Source organism: Dermacentor silvarum, chromosome 11 (assembly GCF_013339745.2).
Source record: "Dermacentor silvarum isolate Dsil-2018 chromosome 11, BIME_Dsil_1.4, whole genome shotgun sequence".
Lineage (NCBI taxonomy): Eukaryota > Metazoa > Arthropoda > Arachnida > Ixodida > Ixodidae > Dermacentor > Dermacentor silvarum.
In genome coordinates this window covers 44,403,695-44,415,865 of record NC_051164.1, presented here as the reverse complement: position 1 = coordinate 44,415,865, position 12,171 = coordinate 44,403,695, and the positions used below count along the sequence as shown (strand labels likewise).

The 12,171-nt window shown below is 49.1% G+C and overlaps 1 protein-coding gene and 5 non-coding genes across 9 annotated transcripts in view; 3 read left to right on the top strand and 3 right to left on the bottom strand.

Annotated features, from left to right (window-relative positions):
* LOC119433758 (neprilysin-1-like) overlaps positions 1-12,171 on the bottom strand; it is a 741,141-nt gene that overhangs the window by 529,034 nt on the left and 199,936 nt on the right. The window lies entirely within an intron of this gene.
* Positions 9,959-10,033, bottom strand: Trnas-gga (transfer RNA serine (anticodon GGA)). The gene has a single exon. It is a non-coding gene; the product is annotated as a tRNA-Ser (tRNA).
* Trnas-gga (transfer RNA serine (anticodon GGA)) lies at positions 10,236-10,310 on the bottom strand. Its single transcript has one exon. It is a non-coding gene; the product is annotated as a tRNA-Ser (tRNA).
* Positions 10,800-10,874, top strand: Trnas-gga (transfer RNA serine (anticodon GGA)). The gene has a single exon. It is a non-coding gene; the product is annotated as a tRNA-Ser (tRNA).
* On the top strand, positions 11,077-11,151 carry Trnas-gga (transfer RNA serine (anticodon GGA)). Its single transcript has one exon. It is a non-coding gene; the product is annotated as a tRNA-Ser (tRNA).
* Trnas-gga (transfer RNA serine (anticodon GGA)) lies at positions 11,354-11,428 on the top strand. The gene has a single exon. It is a non-coding gene; the product is annotated as a tRNA-Ser (tRNA).

Genomic DNA, 12,171 nt, shown 5'->3' with positions numbered 1-12,171 from the left:
AGCCAGGAATCTTTGAATGGTATCGCGTTCCACTCTTAAAGGCGAGCTTAAGCGTCTTCCAAATATTTAAAGTACGCGGTACGGCTCAACGTGGCTCAGCAATGTCGTGAAGGCAACACATATTGTTACGATACAGCGAGCATTACGACCCCAACGACGTTGGTCATTGGTGGGAAGAAGATGGCTGGAGCTCTTAGGATAGACTATCCGCTAAACTGCAGTTCGCTTCTGCGGAAATGTTGTTACTGTCAGTAGTGTAATGGCCAGTCACGAGATGGCGCCATGTATCTGTCGGTGCGCTGCCGCTGTTTCACCTTCTGAAAGCAACTTGTTTTTCCCCTCTCGTTTTTTTTTCTTTTTTTCTTTTTTTTCTTTTTTTTTTTTTTTTTTGCTCTGAGCTACTAAAGAAAATGGCAGCTTGACAGTTCTGTGTGGTTTCATTTGTCTTCGTGCCAAATCTACTCAATCCGCGCCCCTATAAGATCTGGTGACCCTGCGTACTCAACAAAACCAACAGGCCCAGGACGACGCATGTACATTTTTTTAAAGAAATGAGACGGATTGCCTTGGTTGAGTGATAAAGTGCGACCACGTTGACGCAGAAAAGTCAAGCTACGCCGCCGTCACTACGTCGTGCCGAAGTTTTCAGAAGTTTATACAGGCGTGAGAATCGTGAAACTGTCAGGAAGAAGTGACTGACAAGCGATGTGTGCCCGTGAAGAAACGCGAGAAGTGCGTATTTTTTTCGTGAGAAAGATGGACCGTCACGGGACGCTGCCGTTGCTGCAGGCTGCATCTTGGATGTGAACGGAAGACGCGTGGACACGTCCGGCGTGAGTACGGCAGAACTGTTAGGAAGAAGTGACTGACAAAATCTTTTCAGTGGATGGTAGTGGCGAAATTGTTCGGAAAGAAGTGAGCGACAAATCGTTTTCGCGTACGCTAATTGAGAAACCGTTCCGAAAAAGAAGTGTGTTGTCCTCCTTACGTTCGAGGATCAGCGTACATGTCGGCATTAGACCGTTGAGACTGCCGAAGTTGTCATCAGATAACTTTCACAGATGGTCGATAAGGGCAAGAGCAGCTCTCGTACAGAAGGGATGCTGGAAAGCGATGGACCCTGGATTCTCGAATAGAGAAATGAATCAGCGAGAAAAGCAGACTGACGACAAGGCCCTGACCTTTATCTTCCTTATCGTCGAGGACAACTACCTGGATGGCATCGGGACTTGCAGAACTGCAAAAGAAGCCTGGAATACGCTGCACAAAATGCACTGAAAGCTTGGACTCTTGCATATATACTCCAGCTGATGCGCGATTTTTTCAACGTAAAAATTAAGAGAGACGAGTTAATGCGAGATTACCTAGGTATATTGAAGGTGCTGCACAGGAAGTTGTCAAATGCAGGCTATGCATTTACAGACAGAGAGGCTGCATTAGTGACGCTAATGGGGCTTCCTGACACAGACGAACCGCTCATTCTGAATTTGGAGCAGGACGAACAAACCCTCACGACAAAAGCAGTGAAGACAAGGCTGCTGATCGAAGAAAAGAGAAAGTTGCGTCGAGACGAAGATCGCTTAAGCGACGAAGAGAGTCAGACAAGGGCCCTGATCACTAAACCTCGATTAAGGACTGAGAGCAAGCAACCCAATGAGAAGGTGCATCATCAACTCACTGTCAAGAAGGACGATAAGTTTCGTCAATGCACCTTAAGTATGCAAAAGAAGGTGCGATGCCTTGCTTGTGGCAAAATTGGCCATATAGCCAGAGATTGTGACCAGTTTCAAGACGAAGGAGATGATCAGAAAAAGAGAAACTCATCACAGGCAAAGATTGCAACACTGATGTCTTTATGTGCCAAAATTGTGATAACCGCGCCTCCTCCTGTGTGGCATCTTGATAGCGGTGCTACAGATCATATGGCATCGCACAAGGCGAAAGTCACTTTCTTCAAGCCATGCGAGCCAGGAGTAGAAACTGCAAACAAAGAATCCATGAGTGTCATGGGGAAACGAAGAGTTCGGATTCAACTATCTGAAGAGTGCGGTGGGTCATTCATCACGCTAGAAGACGTCCTTTACGTGCCCGACTTGAACGGCAACCAGTCGGAAGAATTTAAGAGCTAGGTTTGCACGTGACGTTCGCCGGGGGCAAAGCCGAAGTTGAAAAGGACACCAGTGAGCTAATCGTTACGGCAACTCGAGAAGGAAGGCTGCACTTTCTCAAGGAAGAGATAATGTCGACGAAGATGGCAAAGACAAAAGACACAGCCTTCTGGCACAGACGACTTGGGAACCTTCACCAGGATGCTGTTCGACGCCTCTGTGGAGCTAGCGAAGACCCTGTGAAGGACAAATGTGACATTAGCTGTCTGGGAAAGCTAAGGCGAAACAGTTTCCCAAAGGGTGAGGCAACGCAGGCTAAGACTCCACTGGAACTGGTACATACAGATGTGGTTGGAAAGATCACACCAACGACCAAAGGGGGCTCAAGTTACTTTGTAACCTTCACAGATGGCTGTGGGTACGATGGCTGTGGGCACAGATGGCTGTGGGTACGGATGTGGGTCAAGATACGCGGTGGTGTACCCCATGAAGGCCAAAAGTGAAGTGCTTCATAAGTTTGACCAGTACAGACGCATGGCGGAAAATCTGAACAACACGAAGGTGAAGACCTTGCGTAGTGACAATAGAGGAGAGTACACAAGCAAAGAGTTCAACGAGTACCTGGCCAAGCATGACATAAGGCACCAACTGACCATTCCTGGCGCGCCTGAGCGGAATGGAGTCGCAGAGAGAATAAACCAAACATTGCTTGACATGACGAGGTGCCTTCTCATGGAATCAGGTGTCACCAAAAAGCTCTGGGCTGACACCGTTGTCACTGGGAGTTACATCAGAAACATGTGCCCATCGAAGGCGGTTGGAGGAGAGTCACAAGAAGCTCTGTGGACAGGGGAAGAAGTGAAACTGGACCACCTAACAGTGTTTAAGTGCAGAGCATGGAGTGGGCTAAACAGATGGTGCAAGGGGAGCAAGTTGGACCCGAAAGCCGAGGAGTGCATACTGGTCGGCTACCCAGAAGGAGTAAAGGTATACAAGCTGTGGAACCAGAAGGAAGATCGCTTCTTTGTAAGTCGGCACGTTACCTTTGAAGAATAGTCCTTCCCATGCAAGCTTACCCACGTTGCAAGTAGCAAGACTGCAGCACATAGCGACACTTATTGCACGATCACGTTACAACTTGAAGACAGCTTGAGCGAGCTACATGATATTAGTAGTTCAGATCGCAATGATACTGATTACAACTGTGCTGAATAAGTTGGCTCATCAGCTGATCAAGACGAGGCAACTACACAGGACGAAGGAGCTACGCAGCGACTGTCCAGCGTGACAGACTGTGGTACACAAGCACTACGACGGTCGGAAAGACTAGCAAACAAGAAACAACGTCATAGTGAATGTCACGGCTGCTGCATAGCTAAGCAAAACAGCCAAAGAGATCCAGGAACTCTACACGAAGCATTATCTGCACGAGACAAGGAGGAATGGAAAGCAGCTATACAGAGTGAACTGGACAGCCTCGGAGCTTCCAATACATGGGAGCTAGTGCCATGACCGAAAGACAGACAAGTCGTAAAATGCAAGGGGGTGTTCCGCAAGAAGTACGACGAAAATGGTGACCTAGAGCAATACAAGGCACGGTTGGTTGCATGTGGATACTCACAAGTGGAAGGTTCAATGAACATCCCACAGAAAACCATTGGAGTGGCTTAAGGCACATTCTTCCCTATCTGAAACAGACAAAGAATTATGCACTAGTCTACCAGAGAACTAGGAAGTGCATACAAGCATACAAGGCTGACAGGAAGTCATTCAGCGGGTATGTGTTCACACTAGCTGGTGCTGCGATTTCCTGGAGTAGTAGGAAGCAGCAAAGCACTTCACTGTTAACTGTCGAAGCGGAATATGTAGCAATGTGACATGCTACAAAGGAAGTGATGTGGCTCCAAAGTTTCATGAAGGAACATAATGCGCACGAATTCATGCACGAACCACACATTTTAATGGCTGACGAACAGGGTGCAATTGCACTTGCGAAAAACCAAGTTACCTCAGATAGGAGCAAACACATTGATCTCAAGTATTATTTCTTGAGAGAAAAGGTCGCAGAGGGAAAGTTACAACTGTGCCAACCTCTTCACTAAGGCCTTAAATGGAAAAATTACTCTCAAGCACTGTGAATGTTTGGGCATCAAGAGTTTTGGCTTAATGACAGTCCTTTAAGGGGGAGCGCCAGTAGTGTAATGGCCAGTCACTAGGTTGCGCCATGTATCCGTTGGTGCGCCGTCGCCGTTTCACCTTTTGAAAACAACTCTTCTTTTCCCCCTCTCGTTTTTTTCTTTTTTTGCTCTGAGCTATTAAACAAAATGACAACTTGACAGTTGTGTGTCGTTTCATTTGGCTTCGTGCCAAATCGACTCAATCCGCGGCCCCAAAAGATCTGGTCACCCTGCGTACTCAACAAAACTAACAGTTATGGGCGAAAAGAGAAGCACGTAATATATTCATAGAAAATTTAAAAGGATGTAGTGCCGGACAACGCGGACTCTCTTGGACTCGTGAAGTCCAAGAGAGTCGTCTTCTTCGGACTAAATTTTGATGCATTCTTCACCAGCCGGTCGTATGACTCCCGGCAGCTGAAGCACCTACTCGGTGCCGGTTAATAGGCGGTTGAATGATACGGCTTGAGACGCACAAAGTGGACTACGTCGAAGCGCTCGAGGCTGAGCCAAGGTTGGTCGAGACTGGCGATTTCGTACGTGATGACGGGTAATTGACGCAAGAAGCGGTAAGGACAAGAATAACGTGAAAGTGACATTTCCGAGAGGCCAACGCGCCACGACGGGGACCAAGGAAGAACCAGCGAGTCCGCAAGTCGACATCAGGCAATATGGCGCGCTTGTTGTGTATTGAGCATGATTTCACGGGCGTACTCCCACGTGGAATTCAGAATAGCAGGCAGAACTGTGTCGAAAGGTCTATGGATTGTGGCCAAGGAAGCTGAAGAATGGAGAAAGCTCTGCAGTATCGTGGCGAGAACAAATGTAGGCAAAGGTAAATAACTACAATCGCGATACAACAGTCGCGACAGTCAGTGAACGACAATCACGAACGACAGTCGCGAAAGTCAGTGGATACATGCATAGAAAGCCTGTCAGTAAGGGTTCGGTGGATAAGCTCAGTCAGGCCGTGTGTTTGTGGCTCGTAAGCAGTACGAGGTTTTTAAGCGAAGCTTGTATTGCCTCACTAGTTTCGGCGTCGGTGTTGGTGTTGGCGTTGCTGTTGGCGTACAAAAAAAACCAATCCACCGAAAACAAAAATTGCTCGTCGACCTCCGGGTTGCGAGACCACCACGCTAACCGATTCAGCCACTGTGAGTCAATCATACAGACCCTTTAAAGCGGGGCTGGAAATCGTCTTGGAAATATTGTCACGTAGTATAGTGACAGTGAAGAAAAGAGTCATAAAACTGTGTATGACGAAACTGTTTCTTTATTGGGCGAACCTGTGCCCACAAAAGCAAGCTACACTCGAAGCACAGCGATTGCGGCGAGCGCAGTCGGCGATCGTTGAATTCTGATCAGCGGCGAAACGCCTCGGCTTTTATAGATGACTCATCGAAGATTCTAGAGTAATCCCTGGTGCCCGCTTGTCTTCCAGAAAGCACTAGACAATTCGCGTCGCTCATACAATCAGATTACACAAGCATCGGTGACAGCATACAACAGATAGAAGCATCGATGCAGGCGCGTCCTGCGCCGAGCGATAACGTTTAACATTTGTTAGCCGGTGAAAAGCGGTGACCGGTGAAAGGTAAACAAGTACACGTGTCAATATATTGTAAATACGTGTTCCTGTTGTGTTGCTTCCCCTTAACATCTTGGTGGAAGAGCTGGGGGTCTAACACAAGACGAAGCTCCGCAGCGGCCTCCAAGTTGCCACACTCGGCATGTCTACAGGCGGTGAAACTGCGTCACCGGCAGCCGCCATGCTAGCCGCAATCCTAGCTCCACCCGTGACCCTGGGACCTTTTCCGGCACTGATGGCGACGACGTGGACGAGTGGATTCGCCTCTATGAATGCGTCAGCGCACATTAAAGATGGGACACGACCTTGATGCTCGGGTCCCATATTACGTCTTATTTTATCTGAAGCGAACTACGAAGGCCTGGTTCGATAACAATGAAGACGCCATCGCAAGCTGGAGCGTATATGTAAGACTAAACTTCGGGAGTTGTTTCGCCAACCTGCAGGCTGCCAGTGTGCCGCCAAGAAAGAACTTTCCTCGGGTGTGCAGACGTCTACCGAGTCGTACCTGACGTACATTCAGGATGTACTGGCCCTTTACCGAAAAGTTGACGCCAAGATGACAGAAGCTGATAAGGTCGCGCACGTGCTGGTAGGAATCGCTGACCATGCGTCTCAACTGATCCTATTTAACAACTCTTCGACAGCCCCCGATATTCTTACTGAATGCTGACGCTTCGAAGATGCTAAAAGCCGACGTATTGCCCACCACTTCTCCCGCCTCCCGAACACGGCAGCGGCATCTATGTGTGAGAACGTTCGTATGACGACACAGCCTTCCACGTCGGAGACTATCACCCGAATCGTTCGGTGCGAAATCGAAGCCGCATCGCCCGCACATTTCATGCGAGGGAAGCCCAGTGTTACCCAACCCTCCCTTTCACTTGTACAATCCGTTGTTCGTCAAGAACTCGCAAACGTGAGCCTTGAAAACATCTGCTCGGTCAACCGCCCTGACCTTTACCCTTCGGCCACCTTTGACCTTATCCAACGCCATTATCCCACTCCGAATTTTCGCGATCCGAATGCGTGGAGGATGCCGGACAATAAGCCAATTTGCTTCCGTACACACTTGCTTCCGTTGGACACATTTCACGGTACTGCCGAAGTTCTTGGCCCTCGAGTTCCCGACCACGCTTCTCCAGCTTCCGCTATCCACCCCGAAGTCAACACCAGGTACCGTCCCGAGCTGAACCAGAAACGTTTGCTGAGAACACTAGGAACGCCGCCCAATACAACCGCTCGCCTTCTCGTTCACCTTCTCGTTCACGGCCACCACGCCGTTCCCCGTCCGCGACCTACGCCCGGCATATTCCGCGGCGTTTTCCGCGGCCTTTCCTTCGGAAAACTGGCGGATGCAGCTCCTGGGGGTGTGGCTGCTGTTCCGATTTGCACTCTAATTCCTCTGTTGACGATCCCTACTAATCAAAACCCGCGGGAACATACAGTACATGTCGTGGCCGTAGCCAGACGTTCCAGAGCTACCGTATAGTGGGCTATTGTCGAATGATCTCGCGGAAGCCGAGCCGAGGCTCTTGGCTCTTCAAATCGCCGGTATTCGGCATAGAGGGCTTCCACAGTGGAGGAATCTTTTAATAAAGTCGCAGTTTCACCAGAATGGCGAAGCATCGATTGCAATAGCAAATTAGTAGGGAGATATATGAAGCAAGGTTATTAGTTTAATTGGCCGTATTCAGCGGTAAACATTCACCTACTAACTAAATAGACCTGCACGGTGTCACGAGCGAACAGGTATACACGAACACATCTCGCTCGATTACGCGGAAAATCGCTCTGAAAACGCCGGAGTGGGAAAGCGCGCCAGCAGCAGCGGCTGAATTGATCGTTGCGCTGTGTCTCGTCTCGCTTCAACGCGAACTAAACGTCGAAAGCAGAGCGCGTACAAAGCTACCGGCACTCGGCGTATGCACTTTGTCCCCATCACAGATCGCTTTGAAGATGAGGCTCGCGCGGGTGCGCACTTCGCCCGCATCGCGTATCCCTTTCAAGATACGGCGCGGCTTTAGCAGCAGCAGACGGAGCAGAACGCACCGCCCCCTACCCCCCCCCCCCCCCTCCTCCCCATTTCCGTCGCCCCGCCCCTGTGCATCGCGTGCACGAATGACGACCGCGCGCTTCCGGCCTGCTTTCCTCCCTCGCGTTTGCTACATTGAGCCACGATTGCCGGCTCCCCTCGTACACAGCGTACAGCGCTCGGCGACGATTTTATCACCGTTGGACTTTATACCCAGCCTCACGGTGACGGCGGCGACGCCGACGGCAGAATAGCGCTTCGAGTGTCTATATAATTTCTATCTTAATAAAACAGAGAGGTGAGAGGCATCATCTGCTATGCAATAAGAACATCCGCCACCGCATAAGCTTCGGACACCCCCGGATCTACATTGCGGCACACAGTGACCACGTTCTGGACGTACGTAATGTGGAACTCTGTGAGTGTCTGGACACGCAAATTGAGGTCTTTTTGGGTGGCGCGATGATGTCCAGCATGTTTGCCAATCAAATGCTTCAGCTTTTGTTTACACGCTTTCCAGCTTGCGAGTTTCTCCTTGTGGGTCTCAGACCAGATGGGTGCCGTTCCCGCGAGATAAAATATACATTTACCTACCATGATGGTGTGGTCCCTGTGATTGCTTGCGCTCGCCCGTTCAGACAGTTATCACTGGTGGAGAAGATTCTTGGTCGCGCGGTTGTGCCAGAATCACGGTGGGCGAGGGTGGCAACGCGCCTGAAGCATTCTCACCCTGAACTGGTATTGAAGACGCAGGCAAGCATCCGCCGCTGCATAAAACAGTCTTGCTCTTGAGCCCGGAACCTCCATCAAATATCGTGCGGAGAAAGGAGAAGCGCGAAATACGAGTATATATGCAGAATATTTACACTGACTGTATCGGCTGACTTAAGGGTAGTTAGCTGGCAAAGATCATGAGCGTCTTCGTTTACGGAGAAATATTTACTGTCTTCTTCATCGGCCTTTCACAATATGTATCTTTGTTACTTTGCATGACATCTTATATTACTGGAACATGAACCTCAACGGGCGAGAGCTAATTATCGTCATTTACATCATATCTGGTGGACTTTACCCGAGCAACTGCTCGATGTAACCACAGCTGTCTGCCTAAGTGTTTCAGGACCGGGGAAACTTTCTCTGCCACAGTCTCTACCACACTGAACGTCGTTAGTAGCTCCCTTCAAGCTTTTTCTACGACGGAAAAAGTCAGCTGTTCCTCATGCTGGGCACTTTCAGCGTACTGACATACCAAGCAAGCAATCTTTCCTGTTGGTCTCGAGCTTCTTCGGACTCTTCCAACTCTACACCGCTGGCAATGAATTGATATATAGTATATTCTACGCCTCACGTTATAGAAAGACCTCATCCTTCCAGATATGCTTCGAACGTCACTGAATTCTTGATGCAAGACGTATTTTCAATCACTGTGATCCCGTCACTGCTTACCGACCGCTGTCGCTTTATTTTGTTTTAGGTAATTTAAGACTTACCTGGCTCTTCAGCCACCACACAGATGCTTACGACTGCCTACCACCCTAGAACGATCGCCCTTACCAAGCACCTGAATCGCACAAGTATTTATACCGCCTCTTGATACCTTTCTTCTCATGATCGGGACTGGGAGACTGTGCGACCCTTTCTCACATTAGTGTATACCTAGCGCCACGACACCACTGGCTACTGTGTCTTCTGTATTGTCCGTGGAGGAAAACAAACCTTGCCTTTCGGCATGCTTCTTCTTACCACTTCCCAGCTATGTACTGAGTACACTCGCCACTGCGTTGCTACAGCAGAAACACCATGTGACAATGTTCGTTATGGCGTGTCTGCGTCGCAACACACCAGAGCCTCTTTACCCCAACCACCACCGGGACCCGTATTTCCTTCCATCTTGTCTTCTTCATCCTTCTCAAGAGATTTCTTCATTTTCATAAGAGATACCATGAGCTTTGTTAAAGGAAACTGAGACTTCCACCCAAATGTAGCAATTCGCTACTATGGAAACCCAACCGGGTTCCTCTAAAGAAAGCCTCGCAGTTGAAGAAAAATTCGTCCTGGTCCGGGACTCGAACCCGGGACCACCGCCTTTCCGGGGCAGCCGCTCTACCATCTGAGCTAACCAGGCGGCTAGCAGATGGCAGGGCGAAGTCGAATTTGTCGACAACTCGAAGCAAAGGCAAGTGTTTGATGTAATAGTTCAGCGGAAATCCGCTAGGTGGAGATAAGTAATTAAAGGAAACTGAGACTTCCACCCAAATGTAGCAATTCGCTACTATGGAAACCCAACCGGGTTCCTCTAAAGAAAGCCTCGCAGTTGAAGAAAAATTCGTCCTGGTCCGGGACTCGAACCCGGGACCACCGCCTTTCCGGGGCAGCCGCTCTACCATCTGAGCTAACCAGGCGGCTAGCAGATGGCAGGGCGAAGTCGAATTTGTCGACAACTCGAAGCAAAGGCAAGTGTTTGATGTAATAGTTCAGCGGAAATCCGCTAGGTGGAGATAAGTAATTAAAGGAAACTGAGACTTCCACCCAAATGTAGCAATTCGCTACTATGGAAACCCAACCGGGTTCCTCTAAAGAAAGCCTCGCAGTTGAAGAAAAATTCGTCCTGGTCTGGGACTCGAACCCGGGACCACCGCCTTTCCGGGGCAGCCGCTCTACCATCTGAGCTAACCAGGCGGCTAGCAGATGGCAGGGCGAAGTCGAATTTGTCGACAACTCGAAGCAAAGGCAAGTGTTTGATGTAATAGTTCAGCGGAAATCCGCGGAAGTCTCAGTTTCATTTAATTACTTATCTCCACCTAGCGGATTTCCGCTGAACTATTACATCAAACACTTGCCTTTGCTTCGAGTGGTCGACAAATTCGACTTCGCCCTGCCATCTGCTAGCCGCCTGGTTAGCTCAGATGGTAGAGCGGCTGCCCCGGAAAGGCGGTGGTCCCGGGTTCGAGTCCCGGACCAGGACGAATTTTTCTTCAACTGCGAGGCTTTCTTTAGAGGAACCCGGTTGGGTTTCCATAGTAGCGAATTGCTACATTTGGGTGGAAGTCTCAGTTTCCTTTAATTACTTATCTCCACCTAGCGGATTTCCGCTGAACTATTACATCAAACACTTGCCTTTGCTTCGAGTTGTCGACAAATTCGACTTCGCCCTGCCATCTGCTAGCCGCCTGGTTAGCTCAGATGGTAGAGCGGCTGCCCCGGAAAGGCGGTGGTCCCGGGTTCGAGTCCCGGACCAGGACGAATTTTTCTTCAACTGCGAGGCTTTCTTTAGAGGAACCCGGTTGGGTTTCCATAGTAGCGAATTGCTACATTTGGGTGGAAGTCTCAGTTTCCTTTAATTACTTATCTCCACCTAGCGGATTTCCGCTGAACTATTACATCAAACACTTGTCTTTGCTTCGAGTTGTCGACAAATTCGACTTCGCCCTGCCATCTGCTAGCCGCCTGGTTAGCTCAGATGGTAGAGCGGCTGCCCCGGAAAGGCGGTGGTCCCGGGTTCGAGTCCCGGACCAGGACGAATTTTTCTTCAACTGCGAGGCTTTCTTTAGAGGAACCCGGTTGGGTTTCCATAGTAGCGAATTGCTACATTTGGGTGGAAGTCTCAGTTTCCTTTAATTACTTATCTCCACCTAGCGGATTTCCGCTGAACTATTACATCATGAGCTTTGTTGAATTATTTTATCATGCAAGATCAAACTTTATTACAAATTTCACACAGTATTTACCAAATGCAGTTAGAGTATGAAGAATATACATAGTCTCAAATAGGATTGGCTGGGAGTTTTGCATGATAGTAAACATTGGCTAAGCAGGTTGCAAGAAACGGTGCATGCCCATGATGTAAACAATAGAAATGTTGAATCCTTGATTATCCAAACCAGCCGCCCACTGGCTATAGCAATAGATGTTGAGCTTGAGGTCGCGCGTTCTATTCTGAGTATGATGACCGTGTATTAATGGCGGTGAAATGCCAAACACGCATGGACTGAGATTTAGTTGCCTGATCAAGAATCTCATGCGATCAAAAGTATTCCAGAGACCCCCACTGCATGCGACGTGCCTCATACTCATATTGCGGTTCTGGCACCTAAAACTCATTCGCCTGATTGAGTGAGACGTCCTGAAGGTACTCGCAGCTTATGAGAGATAACTTAATAGAAACACCGGGTGAGTTTGCACAAGTGGCAGTATTCTAACCTGGACACGAACCGTGAGGCACGAGCGTTTTGAATTTTGCCTCGTAAGAATACAACCGTCGTG